General features: G+C 41.0%; 1 protein-coding gene across 3 annotated transcripts in view; it reads right to left on the bottom strand.

Annotated features, from left to right (window-relative positions):
• The window catches only part of CRACD (capping protein inhibiting regulator of actin dynamics), a 134,317-nt gene that overhangs the window by 97,579 nt on the left and 15,681 nt on the right, over positions 1-21,057 (bottom strand). Inside the window, exon 1 of one of the 3 annotated variants that reach the window (XM_040238254.1) lies at positions 1,761-1,935. The exons of the other annotated variants lie outside the window; for them this stretch is intronic. The gene's annotated coding sequence lies outside the window, so the exon portion shown is untranslated. Of the gene's footprint in view, positions 1-1,760; positions 1,936-21,057 lie in introns of those variants that run through there. 3 annotated transcript variants of the gene reach the window in all.

Below are 21,057 nucleotides of genomic sequence, written 5' to 3'. Positions count from 1 at the left end.
ATACACCTGAGTGGTAATAAAGACACAGGTGTGGCTGCTAGAGTTGAGGAGGCCGTTCTGACAGGTGTCTGCCAACCACAGCCAAGGGAGGGCTTCTGAAAGCTTTCACTCAAATAGAATCCTTTGATCTCCTTTCTCATATTTCTTACAACCGAATTTCCCCAGTTCATTTCCTTATTTTACCTCCTTGCAGGGTAAGCCTCAGTGCACCTGATAATCATTTATCTGCTTCACAAATGATGTGGAATCTCTAACAACACCTTTTAAGGTCTTGCCAAGCACCACGTTTGGGCACTGATCGAAATCATTACTATCTACCTGCATTTACTTATGCAGCAGTGGCCCCCTGAAATCTCAGGACTTGAGCTGGAAAGTCATCTAATGACCTAAGGCCCACAGTATACAGTCAGTAAACAGGTGAATTTGCTCCTCCAAGGTCACATTAGCTAACTGCAGAATCTTGACCATAATCTGGTCTCCTAATACCCAGATGACCATTATTTCTATCGCATCAAGCTATCTTCATCTGTTCCATTTTATTTCCTTAATCTTAAATATTATATTCAAATTTCTGTTTCATAACAAACTGTGATCAAGCCCACCAGAATCTTCAAATGAAGGAGTCTCCTGATACTAAAAACATCTTCCTGAATTATATTCAAATACCTCTGTAACAGGAAGTAGAAGTGGTGGGCAAGAAGAGAACTAGGGTTGGGGAAAGACCCATGTTATTCGGCTTTAATTGGAGGAACTCATCTTTAATTCCCCTACCAGTGAGAAGATGCTGAGACAATCTGATATCATCAATTCTTTCACAACATCTTGTATTCATAAATTGTATTCAGGGCAATGAAAGTCAAAAGGCAGGCAGGCTCCACTGCAACTACTTGGCCAAACAGTAGGTTGTTGTTCAGTCACTCAGTAGGAAATCAAGCCTGAACATTCATTGGAAGGACTGACACTGAATCTGAAGCTCCAATACTTTGGCCACCTGATGTGAAGAGCTGACTCATTGGAAAAGACCTTGATGCTGGGAATGATTGAGGGCAGGAAGAGAAGGGGACAAGAGAGGATGAGACGGCTGGATGGCATCATCGATTCCATGGATATGAGTCTGAGCAAACTCTGGGAAATAGTGAAGGACAGGGAAGCCTGGTGTGCTGCAGTTCAAGGGGTCACAAACAGTTGGACATGAGTGAGTGATTAAAAACAACAAGTTTTCCAATGACCATCTGCCAATGCTGGCAGGAAACAACTTCAGGTTGGTAGAGGAATGTTAACAGAGGTATACCGCTCAGTTTATTCACAAAATAAATCCAAGGGTTTTTCTACTTTATAGTATGTAATTCACATATTTATGCAAAGGCAAATTTTAACTAATACTTCTCTGTAAATATCACACAGCTACTTTTGCCAAACTAGAGTACAGAAAGTGGTCTCACTCACACACACACACACACACACACTCACACACACAGTATATTCCTATATTTGGCCTTGAATAGATTGGAAGTTTCCACAGTTGCTGGGACAATGATTCCAATGATTCCTGTCAGTTTAGCAGATGAGATAGGAACAGCTGCATCTTCAATACACATCATTGTCTTTAAAAGATGCTCAGAGTGAATTACAATTAAATTACAGAGCTGTCAAAAAGGGTTATAATTATAGTATTTATTCACTACATTTACAAGGCCAGACATACACAAAAGGAACTGAAAGCTGAAGAGAAACACACAAACCCATTCCACAGTCCTTACCTCAGCAGGAAATCTGGGCGAGGGGAGAGGGGAAGAGGAGGCGGTTATCATGCCAACAGCCCATTTACTGCGACAACAATGCTTCCTGCTTCCAGAGGGGCTTCGGGGAGTCGGAGGCAATCTAAGACATCTGGTGGCAAAGGCATCTCTCTTTCACAATTGGAAAAAGGAAGGCAGCAAGGTTGCCATGACTCACCCCCAGTTACAGACAAGTAAGGGAGGAGCTAGGACCTGAACCAAATGGTAACCGACTCCCACCAGTGGGCTGCACAGGGAAATCACAATCAGGGCAGCCGGACCTGACCCCTTGCTTTGTGCTCATCTAGAGGAGGATATTAACTTATCCAACAATTATTTATCATGCAGCTTGCAGAGCCTTGAAAATTGCCTTTCACTTCTGCCACAACAGCACAAGGTAGAAGAGAGGAAGAAAACCCTCAGCTGCCATTTATGCTAGTCAATTCTGCTACTAATCAATAACGCATTCAGAACCACAGGGAGGAATGGTACAATTCACTTAGTCACCATCAACCTCAGCATCCGGAAGACAAACAGAGGTAGTAATGCTTATGCAGTGAGCAAACTCCTTGAATACACAGAAGCACTGCAAACTAGAACGCTGTGCATGGTTTCAATCCTGCAACGAACAAATATCTCTCCCTCTCTCTGTAAGAACTTGCATGTAGACTTGTTTCTCAGGACCTCATGGTTAGTTGAGAGAAGACACATAGATAAAGCAGAACAAGGCAGTACACACACGGAATTTGAAAACTACAAACTCAGTCATATAAACAAGTTCAGAGCAAGGAGAAAGTTAACTGATTCTTACCAATCTGTTTCTCACTCTTTTCTGAATATTATCACACAATGGTGGCCTTTCTTAGTACCTTCGGGTTTTCTTCTGTGTTTTAAAATTTTATTTCAACCAGTCACTCAACAGACCCTGCTTTTCCACTAGTCAGTGGTATTTCCATTACATATAAAACCCCAGCCCCATCCTCCAACTTAAATGCTTGCTTGGTGGCAGTGAAATGACTCACTGGGGAAAAGAGAAAATATCTCTAACAGTGCTACTGACAAAAGAATCTATGACTTTACAAGAGTTCTTCTCTAAATTAAGATGATGATAGCAAACATATGACCGTATCATCCTATCTTAGGCCCAGGATAGGAGAATAACTTCTTACTTATTGATCATGTAATTATTTTCCTGTTCAGCACAAATACAGAACCACAGTTCTTAACATGCCACAGGCAGCCACTGGCATATGATCAAAATTGACTGCCGATATGGAAACCATTTGCAATTCATCTCAGATTTTATGTCTAACTTCTTAATGAGCTAATTATGTCACATAACATTTAGAGCTCTGGTTTTAATACGTGATGGGCAGAATGATCTCAGAGATGAGTGAGATGGAGGCTGACAGCTGTAGCTGCCCCCCAGTTTCTACTCTCCCTTTCTTCAACAAGGTCAAACTCCACGATTTTCAGTGAAGTGTCTAGCCATCCACTATGAAGTTTATGGCTAAGGTATGGCTGATGGGATGTAGGAAAACTCCCAGGGTGTGTGCTAAAAGGAAGGCACATGCCGTTTTCCTCCCCTTCCTCTACGCTGGTGCCAAGTAAGTACACATGGCGGGAAACGATCTTGGACCACCTTGGTGAGGAACACACACTAAGGATGGCCAAGTAACAAGGGAGAGGGAATTTAGGTCCCAGATGTCCTTATGGAGCAGGGCCACCATACTGTCCAGGGCCACCTACCCCTGAGCTGTTACAAGAGAAAGAAATACGTTCCCATCATATCTCTGTTATTCAGTGTCTTGGTCTTCAGGGTCAAGTTCACATCCTAACTGGTAGAATAAGCACATATCAATTCACACTAACCTAGTGATCCAATTTCTTTATCAGAAAACAAAACAATATGGAAGAGTAAAAAGAAGTTCTGCTTTCAAATAAAAATCAAAGAAAATATTCTTCTAGTCTGCCTTACAAACTTTTATGGCAGGAAGAGCATATTCCTATAAATTCTGAATTTGCCTAGAGAAAAGACGAGCAAGAACCTATGCTCACATATTATACATTTCTGTTTATCAGTCAGTTCAGTCGCTCAGTCGTGTCTGACTGTTTGCGACCCCATGGACTGCAGCATGTCAGGCTTCCCTGTCCATCACTCACTCCCAGAGCCTACTCAAACTCATGTCCATAGAGTTGGTGATGCCATTCAACCATCTCATCCTTTGTTGTCCCCTTCTCCTCCTGCCTTCCATCTTTCCCAGCATCAAGGTCTTTTCCAACGAGTCAGTTCTTCGCATCAGGTAGCCAAAGTATTGGAGTTTCAGCTTCAACATCAGTCCTTCTAATGAATATTCAGGACTGATTTCCTTTAGGATTGACTGGTTGGATCTCCTTGCAGTCCAAGGGACTCTCAAGAGTCTTCTCCAACACCACAGTTCAAAAGCATCAATGCTTCAGCACTCAGCTTTCTTTACAGTCCAACTCTCACATCCACACATGACTGCTAGAAAAACCATAGCTTTGACTAGACAGATCTTTGCTGGCAAATCTTTGTTTATAAATCTGTTCATATACAATATCTCTAAGTTCATAAGTATAATACCAAGCCACAGGAGTACCAAAATCTGTTCCAAAATCATAGAGCCTGAATTTCTGCCATCAGAAATGGCAAACAAATCAGAAATAGATCTGAGGATCCAAGCAAGCAAATATAGTATTTTAATTTTTTTTACTTTATTTTATTTAATGAGTACCAGAGTTTTACTTTCCAGTCCTCTCTTCAACACATTCACACATGCATGCTCACACACACACATGCTCACACACACACACATACACAGCGTCCGGAAGTCATAATGTTTACACAGGTTATAAAAATGCTTAGAAAAGTTCATGGGGGCTTAGTGTGTTTTGGATGATTTTCCCCTGTCCCATTCCTGGGTATGACTACAATCTGAATACCAGGCTGGATGGTCTGGTAGTAACTCAGCACAGCCCTTCTGCTGCTCTATTATGAATTCATGGGAGGAACATAGGCAGGGTTTTAAAAGGCCAATATAAATAGATCCCAACTTCTATAACTCTGGTATATGCATTATTTATTTTTGGTGGGTGGGAAAACGAAGGGAAACTAACATCCTTTTAACATGTCAAAATCAAGTTTTAAAAAACCCTCTCAAGGGACTTTCATGATGGCCCAGTGATTAAGACTCCATACTCCCAACGTAGGGGCCCCAGGTCCCATACCTGGTCAGGGAACTAGATCCTACATGTTGCAACTAAGAGTTCACATGCCAAACTACAATTTCTGCACAACTAAAGCTCATACATGCTGCAACTAAGAGCTGGTACAGCTAAATAAATAATAAATAAAAAATTTTAAAAACCCAACCCTCTCAAGAACATGAGAAGAACATTTGTTCTTCTCTTCTCTCACCTCAGTCCTCACCCTTCCCCAGCTTACTCTCGAGCAAATCTAGCCATAAATTATAAAATACTATAGAGAGTGTAACAATTCATCTTTCTCTTTTTAGATTTCATTCATTTCTTTTCTTTGTTTAAACATATACTATCTTAGGAGTTGGAGGCTAACCCCTCCAACTTAGAACAGGAAGAGTCTAATGGACCTGTTTGCCTACCCGTAGTAGATGGATCCCAATAATGGATGACTTTTATTCGTAAGAAAAAGAATTTTGAAAATAAGTGAGCAAAACCAACTAGCAAAAAGGGCAAAGAGTTATATCCTAGAGTACAAATCCAAGAAGCCTAAGTACTCAAGTCAGGGGATTTGGATCTTTACGTGGGGCTTCCCAGGTGGTGCTAGTGGTAAAGAATGCTCCTGCCAATGCCGGAGACACAGGAGGCATGAGTTCGACCCTTGGGTCAGGAAGATTTCTTGGAGGAGGAAATGGCAATTCACTCCAGTATTCTTGTCTGGGAAATCCCACAGACAGAGGAGCCTAGAGGGCTGCAGTCCATGGGATCGCACAGAGTGGAACACAACTGAGCACGCAAGCACACAGGAACAATTAGGGAGAAAGGACATTTAGCCCTGCGCAAGTCGGACACGACTGAGTGACTTCACTTTCACTTTTCTCTTTTATGCATTGGAGAAGGAAATGGCAACCCACCCCAGTGTTCTTGCCTGGAGAATCCCAGGGACAGGGGAGCCTGGTGGGCTGCCGTCTATGGGGTCACACAGAGTCGGACACGACTGAAGTGACTTAGCAGCAGCAGCAAATGGTTGTATAGGATTTTGCAGGCTGTTCCCTGCATGAGGATGTCCAGTCAAGCATGCTGGAGGTGAATGAAATCCAGCTTGCACCCTACTCACCGAATGCTGAGCTAGGTGCCCCAGGACAGGGTTGTGGCTGCAGGAAGGGCAGTCTTTTTTGAAATATACTCAAGCTGTCAGATGGCATTCCATCTGCCCAGGAAGGACACTACAAGGCAGCAGAAAATGCCACCCCAATGTATGCCACTTCACCATAAGGATTATATTGAGCTGAAGGCAACTGAGAAGAAGCAGATAGAAGGAAAGCTCTCTGTCTTCCTCCTATTTGCTGAAAGTGAAAGTGTTAGTCTCTCAATCATGTCCGACTCTTCGAAACCCCAGGCTCTTCTGTCCGTGGGCCTCTCTAGGCAAGAATACTGGAGCGGGTTGCCATGCCCTCCTCCAGGGGATCTTCCCAACCCAGGGATCGAATCTGGGACTCAAACATGGCAAGCAAATTCTTTACCATCTAGGCCACCAGGGAAGCCCCTCTATTTGCCTAAAGCAGAACATAAATTTACAAAGGTGTCCTCCCTCTAACTCTCTACCATGAAGAACAAGGGTAACCTCCAGAGACTTTAGACCTGTGTCCACCCAGAGATGGCTCCAGAAGATTCTACATAACAACTCTTACTAACTAGTTCTTTCTCGTTATCCATTAGTTAACCACATATTTGCTTTCTATCAATTTACTGCCCCTAGAAACTCAAAGTCCTTTGTCTCATCACTTCTCTAAAAACGTACTGTTCCCTTGCTAAGATGCTATATAAGCCCAAGCCCTAACCATTATTTGGAACTATCCATCTCTGGGTATGCCCATGTGTAAGTGTTTTGCAGACGTTAATAAATGTTTGTTTCTTTTCCCCTTGTTAATATGTCCTTGTTAGTACAATCTACAGGGTCCCAGATGGAGAATCAAAAGAGGGCAGTAGGAAAAAGAATGTTTTTCCTCCCCCACAATACCTGTTCTTCTCAAAGAACAGGTTTGTCCCAAGGATCAGCACACCCATAGCCCCATGTAGATCAGTTGAGTTCAGTTCAGTTACTCACTTGTGTCCGATGCTTTGTGACCCCATGAATCACAGCACGCCAGTCCTCTCTGTCCTTCACCAACTCCTGGAGTTCACTCAAACTCACATCCATCGAGTCGGTGATACCATCCAGCCATTCCTCTGTCATCCCCTTTTCCTCCTGCTCCCAGTCCCTCCCAGCATCAGAGTCTTTGCCAATGAGTCAACTCTTCGCATGAGGTGGTCAAAGTATTGGAGTTTCAGCTTCAGCATCATTCCTTCCAAAGAAATCCCAGGGTTGATCTTCAGAATGGACTGGTTGGATCTCCTTGCAGTCCAAGGGACTCTCAAGAGTCTTCTCCAACACCACAGTTCAAAAGCATCAATTCTTTGGCACTCAGCTTTCTTCACAGTCCAACTCTCACATCCATACATGACCACAGGAAAAACCATAGCCTTGATTAGACGGATCTTTGTTGGCAAAGTAATGTCTCTGCTTTTGAATATGCTATCTAGTTTGGTCATAACTTTCCTTCCAACGAGTAAGCGTCTTTTAATTTCATGGCTGCAATCACCATCTGCAGTGATTTTGGAGCCCCACCAAAAATAAAGTCTGACACTGTTTCCACTGTTTCTCCATCTATTTGCCATGAAGTGATGAGACCAGATGCCATGATCTTCATTTTCTGAATGTTCAGCTTTAAGCCAACTTTTTCACTCTCCTCTTTCACTTTCATCAAGAGGCTTTTTAGTTCCTCTTCACTTTCTGCCATAAGGGTGGTGTCATCTGCATATCTGAGGTTATTGATATTTATCTCAGCAATCTTGATTCCAGCTTGTGCTTCTTCCAGCCCAGCGTTTCTCATGATGTACTCTGCATAGAAGCTAAATAAGCAGAGTGACAATATACAGCCTTGACGTACTCATTTTCCTATTTGAAACCAGTCTGTTGTTCCATGTCCAGTTCTAACTGTTGCTTCCTGACCTGCATACAGATTTCTCAAGAGGCAGGTCAGGTGGTCTGGTATTCCCATCTCTTTCAGAATTTTCCACAGTTTCTTGTGATCCACACAGTCAAAGGCTTTGGCATAGTCAAGAAAGCAGAAATAGATGTTTTTCTGGAACTCTCTTGGTTTTTCCATGATCCAGCGGATGTTGGCAATTTGATCTCTGGTTCCTCTGCCTTTTCTAAAACCAGCTTGAACAGCAAGGAAGTTCATGGTTCACATATTGCTGAAGTCTTGCTTGGAGAATTTTGAGCATTACTTTACTAGCATGTGAGATGAATACAATTGTGCGGTAGTTTGAGCATCTTTTGGCTCTGCCTTTCTTTGGGATTGGAATGAAAACACCTTTTCCAGTCCTGTGGCCACTGCTGAGTTTTCCAAATTTGCTGGCATATTGAGTGCAGCACTTTCACAGCATCATCTTTCAGGATTTGAAATAGCTCAACTGGAATTCCATCACCTCCACTAGCTTTGTTTCTAGTAATGCTTTCTAAGGCCCACTTGACTTCACATTCCAGGATGTCTGGTTCTAGATGAGTGATCACACCATCGTGATTATCTTGGTTGTGAAGATCTTTTTTGTACAGTTCTTCTGTGTACTTTTGCCACCTCTTCTTAATATCTTCTGCTTCTGTTAGATCCACACCATTTCTGTCCTTTATTGAGCCTATCTTTGCATGAAATGTTCCTTTGGTATCTCTGATTTTCTTGAAGAGATCTCTAGTCTTTCCCATTCTGTTGTTTTCCTCTATTTCTTTGCATTGATCACTGAAGAAGGCTTTCTTATCTCTTCTTGCTATTCTTTGGAACTCTGCATTCAGATGCTATATCTTTCCTTTTCTCCTTTGCTTCTGGCTTCTTTTCTTTTCACAGCTATTTCTAAAGCCTCCCCAGAGAGCCATTTTGCTTTTTTGCATTTCCTTTCCATGCACATGGTCTTGATCCCTGTCTCCTGTACAACGTCACGAACCTCCGTCCATAGTTCATCAGGCACTCTGTCTATCAGATCTAGTCCCTTAAATCTATTTCTCACTTCCACTGTATAATCATAAGGGATTTGATTTAGGTCATACCTGAATGGTCTAGTGGTTTTCCCTACTTTCTTCAATTTAAGTCTGACTTTGGCAATAAGGAGCTCATGATCTGAGCCACAGTCAGCTCCCGGTCTTGTTTTTGCTGATTATATAGAGCTTCTCCATCTTTGGCTGCAAAGAATATAATCAATCTGATTTTGGTGTTGACCATCTGGTGATGTCCATGCGTAGAGTCTTCTCTTGTGTTGTTGGAAGAGGGTGTTTGCTATGACCAGTTCTCTTGGCAAAACTCCACGTCCAAGGTAAGAGAAACCCAAGTAAGATGGTAGGTGTTGCAAGAGGGCATCAGAGGGCAGACACACTGAAACCATAATCACAGAAAACTAGTCAGTCTAATCACACTAAGACCACAGCCTTGTCTAACTCAATGAAACTAAGCCATGCCGTGTGGGGCCATCCAAGATGGGTGGGTCATGGTGGAGAGGTCTGACAGAATGTGGTCCACTGGAGAAGGGAATGGCAAACCACTTCAGTATTCTTGCCTTAAGAACCCCATCAGTTCAGTCGCTCAGTCGTGTCCGACTCTTTGCGACCCCATGAATCACAGCACGCCAGGCCTCCCTGTCCATCACCATCTCCCAGAGTTCACTCAGACTCATGTCCATCGAGTCCGTGATGCCATCCAGCCATCTCATCCTCGGTTGTCCCCTTCTCCTCCTGCCCCCAATGCCTCCCAGCATCAGAGTCTTTTCCAATGAGTCAACTCTTTGCATGAGGTGGCCAAAGTACTGGAGTTTCAGCTTTAGCATCATTCCTTCCAAAGAAATCCCAGGGCTGATTTCCTTCAGAATGGACTGGTTGGATCTCCTTGCAGTCCAAAGGACTCTCAAGAGTCTTCTCCAACACCACAGTTCAAAAGCATCAATTCTTTGACGCTCAGCCTTCTTCACAGTCCATACATGACCACAGGAAAAACCACAGCCTTGACTAGACGGACCTTAGTCGGCAAAGTAATGTCTCTGCTTTTGAATATACTATCTAGGTTGGTCATAACTTTTCTTCCAAGGAGTAAGCGTCTTTTAATTTCATGGCTGCAGTCACCATCTGCAGTGATTTTGGAGCCCCCTAAAATAAAGTCTGACACTGTTTCTACTGTTTCCCCATCTATTTCCCATGAAGTGATGGGACCAGATACTATGATTTTCATTTTCTGAATGTTGAGCTTTAAGCCAACTTTTTCACTCTCCTCTTTCATCTTGATCAAGAGGCTCTTTAGCTCCTCTTCACTCTCTGCCATAAGGGTGGTGTCATCTGCATATGTGAGATTATTGACATTTCTCCCAGCAATCTTGATTCCAGCTTGTGTTTCTTCCAGTCCAGCGTTTCTCATGATGTACTCTGTATATAAGTTGAATAAGCAGGGTGACAATATACAGCCTTGACGTACTCCTTTTCCTATTTGGAATCCCATCAACAGTATGAAAAAGCAAAATAATAGGATACTGAAAGAGGAACTCCCCAGGTCGGTAGGTGCCCAATATGCTACCAAAGATCAGTGGAGAAATAACTCCAGAAAGAATGGAGAGATAGAGCCAAAGCAAAAACAATACCCAGCTGTGGATGTGACTGGTGATAGAAGCAAGGTCTGATGCTGTAAAGAGCAATATTGCATAGGAACCTGGAATGTTACGTCCATGAATCAAGGCAAATTGGAAGTGGTCAAACAGGAGATGGCAAGAGTGAACGTCGACATTCTAGGAATCAGTGAACTAAAATGGACTGGAATGGGTGAATTTAACTCAGATGACCATTATATCTACTACTGTGGGCAGGAATCCCTTAGAAGAAATGGATTCCTGAAATCTATTGTTGAAATAGGCATCATGGTCAACAAGAGAGTCTGAAATGCAGTACTTGGATGCAATCTCAAAAACGACAGAATGATCTCTGTTCGTTTCCAAGGCAAACCACTCAATATCACAGTAATCCAAGTCTATGCCCCAACCAGTAACACTGAAGAAGCTGAAGTTGAACGGTTCTATGAAGATCTACAAGACCGTTTAGAACTAACACCCCAAAAAAGATGTGGATAGTAAGTACTAAAATGAACTCAGAAAAGGAAAGGAGCCAGAATGGGGGTACTATCTATGTGCCCTCTCTCGGTAATAGGAGACCTCTGTTCAGGAGATGGGGCTAAGGTGAGCAGAGCCAGCCTCGTGGGGCTGCACCCTGCAGTTCCAAAAGGCCCCCATTTGTTCTAATGCTTTGACATAAAATTCTTAATTTTTGAACAAGGGGCCCACGTTTTTGTTTTGCATTGGACAACAAAATTTATGGGCCATCCTTAAGGTGAGGATGGCCTAGTAAAAGTGCTGAGGAGTTAGAAAGAACTCAAGGCTCTAGCCTCTGGTAGCACAGCACAACACATGATTCTGGCCTTGGGAGTGATGGGAAGAAGGGACTGCAAGAAGCCACTGACCAGACCTGCCTGTGATGTATGGACTAATTATCAGGGAGGGATCGGGGTCTGTCGTGACAAAGAGGAGACCTCAGGAGTAGTACCGGGGGTGAGAAGCTTAGGGTGGTTAACTCTGTTATCCAGTCTCTCCCCCAACAAGTATGAGTATATCCTGAGGATTCGAGGCCCTCAGACGATTACCCTCCAGGTACCAAATAAACAGGGCTTCCCAGGTGGCGTAGTGGTGAAGTAGCTGCCTGCCCATGCAGGAGATGCAGGGGACACAGGTTCGATCCCTGGATTGGGAAGATCTCCTGGAGGAGGAAACGGCAACCCACTGCACTTCTCTTGCCAGGATGATCCCATGGACAGAGGAGCCTGGAGGGCTACAGTCCATGGCGTTGCAGGAGTTGGACACAACTGAGCACACACGCACGCACCAAATAATGCAAGCAGTCCTCACTGACGGTCCTTTCCCTTCTCACTAGCTCCTCAGTGATTGTTGGTTGTCTGCCAGCACCAGCAGCAGCAGGGGAGAAACAAAGGGAAATTTCTTTCCTGGCTGGTTTGATCACAGACACTTCTACTCCCTTCTTTAATTACGTGAAACTATAGGATTTGCTTATCACACTTGTCTATCTTTCAAGCTCCCTTCTTTTTCACCTTTCATCATTTCTACCCTTCTCTTTTAACTCTGTTTATAACGTGGAACATTACCAAAGCTAATTTTCTATAGGAAACATTTCAGGAAACTTCAATAAGATTGTATGGATCCCCCCTCTAATTCAGCAATTAGACAAGCTGATTAAGGTGAAGCATACTCTCACTGTGAAAATAAAATATTTTTGAACTTTCAAATTGATGGCACAGATGAGGTTTTAAGACTTAGCCTATTATTATCTCTAGGTGAAAGAATTACAGGTAATTTTTATTATCTTTTAAAAAATTTTTTCAAAGTGTTTTCTAATGACATTTTACTTTTATGATTAGAAAAATAAAAACTACTTCAAAAGATTTAACCTAAGTGAAAACTATTTCCACCTACTTTAGAAACATCTTTTTCCATATAAACTGCTAATATCCTAATTAGAAATCAGTTAGCTATTCATTAAGGCTTCCCTGTTGGCTCAGAGGTTAAAGCATCTGCCTGGAATGCAGGAGACCGGGGTTCGATCCCTGGGTTGGGAAGATCCCCTGGAGAAGGAAATGGCAACCCACTCCAGTACTCTTGCCTGGAGAATCCCATGGACGGAGGAGCCTGGTAGGCTACAGTCCATGGGGTCGCAAAGAGTTGGACACAACTGAGCGACTTCACTTTCACTTTCTTTAGCTATTCATTAAAGCTGGTTCCTTAAGGAATTCTACTTGGCAATATTTTGACAGCTTGGTTCAAATTATTGCATTCTTTGCAAGAGCCTTATAAGAATGTCAGTTAATTTTCCAAATTCTGGATTTGAGAAACATGGGGTGGTAAAGGGGAAGAAAGTAAACATGGGCAAGAAAGTAAAAATCACTCATAATCCAATCAATTGAAAAAAAAGCATACAAAACAAAAAGTAAAATAATCCCCCATCCCTGTTTTCCTACACATAAACAGACTTACCTACAATCACACCTTTTAAAAAATAAAAGAGGGATTATCATATTTCTACTTTTTCACATACACATCTGCACTGGTCAATACATATATATGTACCTTGTCCTTTTTATTGGCTATCTGAACCATAATTTATTTAGCCAATTTTCCTATTGCCAAGTAACAGGTTCTTTCCAATTTCCTGTTTTTGAATTATGGCTTCAGTGAACACTATATACATGTATTTTTATATACAGTGATATTACTTCTGCAAAATTCTTAAGAGTGCTATTTTCCAATTAAAGATGAGTTATTCTAAATCTTAATAAATGCTATCAAATTAGCCTCTTAAAAGGTTGAATGATTATACTCTCATAGTATAAGTACTTCCTTTCCATTTATAGTTACCCATTTTTTTTCAATTGTTCTTAATCTGATTCCAGAAAAAAGGTTTTCATTCATAACCCCAGAGCACCTTTTCACATATTTTTGGCCATTTCTGTAACTTCTGTAAACGTGTTTAAATCCACTGTTTATGAATGTTTTACTGTCTTTTTCCTATTGTTCACTCTTACATACTTACTGTCCAGTCCTCTCTTTGATGCTGAAATCACTCCTTTACAATACCCAATACCAAATCTGCCCTGAGTTTAACAAGACACCATCATCTAAGGACATTCCAGCTTCTAATGTTTTCATACCATAGAACAAAGGAATAAAAAACACCCATTCACTATTAGTGATCAAAAGTCTAAAGCTTAACAGTGCGCTGGAAATGCTCAAATACCAAGAGAAACAGCATCACACCACAGGATACACAGCCATGAAGTTATTTTTTCAGTTGAATAATTTCATGTCCACACACCACAGTAAGAATCACAGGACACTTCATCACACTGGGAGCAGCTTAAAGAGACAAAGCCATCTACTCTCAAATTTTTAAATAATGACATAGAACACTCTCATCATTAGTCATAAAAATATCTCAATGTCTAAAAAATCTAAAACAAAATGCACCAAGAATGACAAGAATTTGGTTAGAAGGGAGAGTCTGAAGGATATTTTTCTCCTTTTCTTTAAATTTTTTAAATAGCATTTTAATTTCATCATTTAAAAGTAAATCTTAATTCTGAACTTAGAGTGGTGATGGTTACACAACTCCATGAATATACTGAAAAACAAAGAATGGTACAAGTTTACAAGGTAAATTTTATGTGTGTATAATATCTCAATGAAGTTATTTTTGTATAAGTAGAATTTTAAAGTTAAAATACCACATTGCTTTTGCTGTGAATCTAAAACTGCTCTATAAAATATATTTAAAACAAAAAAACCTTGAGTACTCTGTGTTCTCATTAATTTTACGCTGAAAATTCTAGAAGATGGTAGGATACATAAAAGCTACAGTGTGATAGGCCTCTTTGTAACCCCTTGTTCTTTATAATAATATCTGATGATCAAGTTGGAGTGGCTTCTTACACAATCAGTGAAAAGATTATCAGCATATTCAAAAACATCTGGGTGACTTTTATCCCAAGGCAACTTATAGATTCTGCATAGAGTGACCCACGCTCCCATTATGTTTATTAGAAGTTAACAGTGTTAATACTGGAAGAAAGGCTCACAGAGTCTTAAAGCCATTAGCCCTTGGGGCCCCCTTTGCCTGGCAAAGCAATAAAACTATTCTGTTTCACCCCTACCCTCAAAAACATTGACAGAGCGATAGCCATTCCTTCTCTTTCTATTCTGGCTGACCTTCTGGGGTACCAGCTGATGATTAGTGAAAATTTCACTATGCAGAAATATTTCATAGGAAAAAAACATAAGTATTAAGTTAATTAAAAAGCAGAAGAAAATAAATTAATTCCATTTATCACTAGCATAATGTAATGAATGAGAGCACTCTGGGGGATGGCTATTCTTTTAGAATGTCCTAAATGACTGCGTAGCTCAGTCAATAAGGTAACTGCCTGCAGTTAGGAGACCGGGCTTTGATTCCTGGGTCGGGAAGATCCCCTGGAGAAGGAAATGGCAATCCACTCTAATATTCTTGCTGGAGAATCCCATAGACAGAGGAGCCTGGCAGGCTACAACAGTCCATGGGGTCACAAGTGTCGGACACAACTGAGCATCTAAACCACTACCACCAATGAATGCTAAGCCAGAAAGAAAGGAGAACCTGCAACAAATATTGCATCCAGAATGCTAATCAAGAAGCTGGAGTCATCATCAAATACAAGTGAAACTGTTTCATTCTAATGAACTTGATAACAATAGACTTCTGCATGTTTTAAAGTTCCTACTTTTTGAAAGGAAATAATAAAAATAAAATCCATTTTTATTCCCAGATCAAGCACGGGAACAAAAGAATATTTCTGTGTTATGGTTGACTGGTCTCCGGAAAGAGTCATTACCCCCACCTTGGGAGTCTGAAAGTTAGAAACTTCAGTTAGCTTTCAGTGACTTGAAATCTGTTCTTGGAAGTTTAGGGGAGAGAATACTTCTTTCTGGAAGGAAACTTGAGAATTTCTTAGGGAACAAGGGATAAATCCCACCAGTATTGGTTAGACTTCAAACTAAGGGCAGAAAGAATTGTTAGGTTCTCTCTAAACAAGCCTGTCCCTCATTTTCAAATGAATATACCACCAAAAGTATGAAAAAGATTTAAACGGTGTTTACCACAGAAGTTCAGCATTTCTCCTACTTAAGTTTGCCACCCTGACAACATTTCTGTGGGAACCTTATTCCAAGGCTGTTTTTTCAGATTATCTTCCCAAGACAGTGTTATCTTAGGCGAAGCGTCTACATCTAGAGATAACTTCCTTTAGGATCTGTCTTGTCTGCTATGCCTCTCGCTGTGGGGGCTGCCCTCCCCAAAATGCCATTCTGCTTTGGAAGAGCTGAGAAGGAGCCCACCAAAAAACAGACGAAAACCTGGAAGCTGATAAAGTACAAGGGAATCCACTTGATGAGTGAAAAATGTAGGAAACTTTTGACTAAACCTAAGTGATCTATTCCCAATCCAAATCAGGAAAGGAGTACGTCAAGGCTGGTATATGCAGAGTACATCATGCGAAATACTGGGCTGGATGAAGCACAAGCTGGAATCAAGATTGCCGGAAGAAATATCAATAACCTCAGATATGCAGATGACACCACTAATGGCAGAAAGTGAAGAAGAACTAAAGAGCCTCTTGATGAAAGTGAAAAAGGAGAGTGAAAAAGTTGGCTTAAAGCTCAACATTCAGAAAACTAAGATCATGGCATCTGGTCCCATCACTTCATGGCAAACATGGGGAAACAATGGAAACAGTGGCAGACTTTATTTTGGGGGGCTCCAAAATCACTGCAGATGGTGACTGCAGCCATGAAATTAAAAGACGCTTACTCCTTGGAAGAAAAGTTATGACCAACCTAGACAGCATATTAAAAAGTAGAGACATTACTTTGCCAACAAAGGTCCATCTAGTCAAAGCTATGGTTTTTCCAGTAGTCATGTATGGATGTGAGAGTTGGACTATAAAGAAAGCTGAGTGCTGACGAATTGATGCTTTTGGACTGTGGTGTTGGAGAAGACTCCTGAGAGTCCCTTGGACTGCAAGGATATCCAACCAGTCCATTCTAAAGGAAATCAGTCCTGAATATTCATTGAAAGGATTGATGCTGAAGCTGAAACTCCAATACCTGGCCACCTGATGCAAAGAGCTGACTCTTTAGAAAAGACCCTGATGCTGGGAAAGATTGAAGGTGGGAGGAGAAGGGGAAGACAGAGGATGAGATGGTTGGATGACATCACCGACTCGATGGATATGTGTTTTGAGTAAGCTCTGGGAGTGATGAACAGAGAAGCCTGGCGTGCTGCAGTCAGTCCATGGGGTTGCAAAGAGTCAGACTGAGTGACTGAACTGAACTGAACTGAACGACTGAGTGACTGAACTGAACTGAAAGTGATCTATGCCTGCTCAGGTTTTTCTACATTTCAATTGCCAATCAGCAGCATGAAAATTAGCACCCTAAGGTAACTCTTTGGCCTCATTTTAAAGTACATTATTTTCCCTATGCCATTTATTTTCCCCTTCAACTTTAAAGACAACAGTCTTCTATTTTGCCTTTTTTTTTTAAGTCAGCATGGGAAATAGACAAATGGTCTCTTTCCATCCTGTGGACAATAAAGCCATGGCTCCAAAAAAATAAATGATACTTGTGAAGTAACGTAGAGCACAGTGCCTGGCACACAGTAGGTAATCAAAACAACTCCAATAAGAACAGAGTAAGAGCTCTTTTTATGACGGTTTCACGGATCTGCTTTTCACAGGTACTTAGCAGTTCAACAAATACTTTCTTTTTTTTCTCCTTCCTATTCTTGTATTGGGCTTCCCTCATGGCCATGAATCTGCTCGCAACACAGGAGGCCCAGGTTCGATCCCTGGGTCAGGAACCCCTGGAGAAGGAAATGGCAGCTCACTCCAGTATTCTTGCCTGGAGAATCCCATGGACAGATGAGCCTGGCAGGCTACCGTCAATGGGGTCACAAGAGTTGGACACGACTTAGCGACTACACCACTACCATTCCTATATTAAATACTACCCACATGTTGTCCACGAACAGACAGAAATATCTTGCTGTATTACAGAAGTGTAGGAATGAGATCAGTACAGGTTTGTTTCTTTCCTAATTAAAGGCTAGAGTGAAAAATCAAAAATAGTATAAATTCCCTAAGGAGAAATTGCCTTCTCTCATCTTTCTATTGAGGTTCATGGCCAATGGGCTGCACAATTTCTCATATGTCAAAGAAATAATAGCTTAAAACAGATACGAGGTATACTGCCATTATGTATATGGTAGTATATATGCCTTTTTTTTCTAATCCAAAAATAGAACCTGGTTTATTTGTGATTAAGATAACAGAAACTTGAGAAACTAATGCTCTGGGGATCTTTCCAACTCAGGGATTGAACCTGAGTGAGTCTCCTGCATTATAGGTGGATTCTTTACCATCTGAGCCACACAGGGAAGCCCCTTTTATATTCCAGATAACAACAAATAACTGTAGAACTGTGTAGATGAATCACACAGCAAAGTGAAATTGTGATTTCTAGTGATGAAATATAAGAAAAATGTTGTCAACTGAGTCACCTGATCAAGAAAAATAAAATACATGTCCTAAAAAAAAATTTTTTTTACCCTATACAATAAAGAAATAGGGAGATCTCATAGACTTTGTATTTACCTAGAGATGTAGTAAAAGCTTCACAGTCTGAGTCACAGAAAGGTACTCTCAGGACAGGGTTTCACAAACACACTGTAAAGCCATGTTGGCCCAAGGGTGTGTGTTGAGGAGGAAAAGCAAGGGACGTTTAGTGCAGGCATCATGCAGAATGTTTTCCAAAGTTTTCGCTTGCCCTGGTTTAGATTTCTATTTTCTCAAAGAGAAAAATATATAAACATCTAAATATGCTATTTTCAACCTATTTTTTTTTAAGGGAGAGAAAACTGCTCTGGATAAAATAAAATGAAAACATTGAACACCCAGGACATGAACCAGCAAGAATGGACTAGTATACACATATCATTTTTATCTCTGCCAAGGAAGGTAGGGTAAATCCAATTGTTGGTAGTTTCCATGTAATTCACTTGAAGGAATTTTGAGGGGAAAAAAAGAGAGGAAATGGAAGTTGAAAATCAAAATGTTCTGATTACTAGTAACAAAAACAGATGTATTTTAGGGTTCATTCAATGCACTATATTATAATGCTTCCTAGGTGGCACTAGTTGTAAAGAATCTGCCTGCCAATGCAGGAGACACAAGAGGTACAGGTTCAATCCCCAGGTCAGGAGGATCCTTTGGACTAGGAAGTGGCAACCCATTCCAGTATTACTGCCTGGAAAATCCCATGGACAGAGGAGCCTGGCAGGCTACAGTCCACGGGATCACAGAGAGTCAGACATGACTTAGCGACTGAGCTGAACAAAGCAGACTGAAGGAAGAGGTTAAGTAAATGTTATCCCTATCAGTATCAAAATTTTTAAAAATTAAAGCATTTTGAACAGAAAATTTTTCTTTAATAAACAATACATTGTGTAGAATATAAATTAATGTCTTGATGTCTCAGGGCTATTACTATTAACCTCAGATGCAATAACTTGAAGAGAAACTAGACAGGATGGTCTGTCTCTATCAGTGGCCCTTCTGCCTTGAAACATTTTTGTGCCTATTTCAAAATAAGTTTTCTGCCTCCTTCTTTCACGTGTTTAACTGTCTCTTCTTATTAGGTTGTGTGTGTGTTAGTCACTCAGTTGTGTCCAAATCATTGCCATGCCCTCCTCCAGGGGATCTTCCTGACACAGGGATTGAACCCACGTCTCTTACGTCTCCTGCACTGGCAGATGGGTTCTTTACTACTAGCACCATCTGGGAAGCCCTCTTAGGTTGGTGAATCTTAATTCTCACGATTCCTTCTGCTTTCTAATTTATGGCTTTTTGTGCCTGTGAGATAGAAAATTAGATCATCTAGTATGATAAGATTACATGCAGAGAGAATAACTAGGTGCTGAGGGAAAGACTAGGAAGACTAGACACTAGAAAGACTAAACCCCAGGAGTTTAGAGGATGAATGGCTCCTGTTTTGCTGCCTTTGCTTTGCTCACTTACATCCGGGTGTTTCACTGTGTCCCACACAGTTGAGGTTATTGTACAGATTTGTAGTTAAATCCACTAAAAACAATAGGGAAGAGATGGCTTCTGTCTCTTTAATTTGCAACTCAGAGTAGCCACTTCGTACCATACCTGAAACATCAGCACTCAGAGACTCAGTATGGACATTCTGTGTAAGCTTAAGTTCCTCCATGGCCAAGATTTTGTTAAATGTTACTGAAATAAAAAGTATAGCATACAGACTATGAGCACAAAGCTTATGACACTGGAAAAAAACAATGGGCCACACTTATATTACCAATTCTGTTCTATGTCTTCCACTTCAGTGAAAGAAAACACATTACCTTTCATCATGTTGATGAATATGATATGTAATAAAATGAAAGAGATGGAGGAGACAAAGTAATACCTGTAATAAAACCCTGAAATTATTATTGCATTTCACAGTCCACAAAACTGCACGTTCAGTGAATTACAGTCTCCATCAAATTGCTGACCCCTGCCCCCAGGGAGAAATTTACTGTATTCCTCATACCTGAAAAGGAAAGGCAGAATTAGCTCAGGGACGCTTTCTCTTTTAGTAGTAATAAAGTCAATGCTTATTCTGAGTAAAACAACATAATTTTCAAACTATGCATAAGAAAAATATATCTTGCCAAATATACAACTTTCTCACATCTCCTCTTCTATTTCAAAAGCTCATGAATACCCAAGATTTGTATTCTGTTATTGTAAGTCTAATTTCTCATAATATTTTTAGGATAAAAGAATAGGTTTAAAAAACATCATCACCATCAATGTCTTCTTTTATTCCTGTATTATTTCCCAAGTAATTCAAAAGTGTTTACCTTGTAGAGATTATTAGAGAAAGAATTTTCCTGGCTTGACAAACTAAGGCAAGAATCATTTTTTGAGATGTTTGCATTTATATAAGGTCAATTTTTATCCTCCTACTTTCCCAGCTATAACACATTTCCATTTTAAGTTCTGTTTCTTTAGAAAAATTAAGTTCCATGAGTTTTTCTAGCTTATGCCCACAGGTTCCTTTGGCAACTATCTCTCTACTTGGTATAAGTAATCACCTGTGAATGTTCTCAGTCACTTCAGTCATGTCCGACTCTTTGAGACCCTATGGACTAGCCCACCAGGCTCGTCTCTCCATGGGATTCTCCAGACAAAATACTGGAGTGGGCTGCCATGCCCTCCTCCAGGGGATCTTCCCAACCCAGGGATCGAACCCACATCTTCTGCGTCTCCTGAAT

The sequence above is a fragment of the Oryx dammah genome, unplaced genomic scaffold (assembly GCF_014754425.2).
Source record: "Oryx dammah isolate SB20612 unplaced genomic scaffold, SCBI_Odam_1.1 HiC_scaffold_3, whole genome shotgun sequence".
Lineage (NCBI taxonomy): Eukaryota > Metazoa > Chordata > Mammalia > Artiodactyla > Bovidae > Oryx > Oryx dammah.
This window is presented reverse-complemented; position numbering and strand designations above follow the sequence as displayed.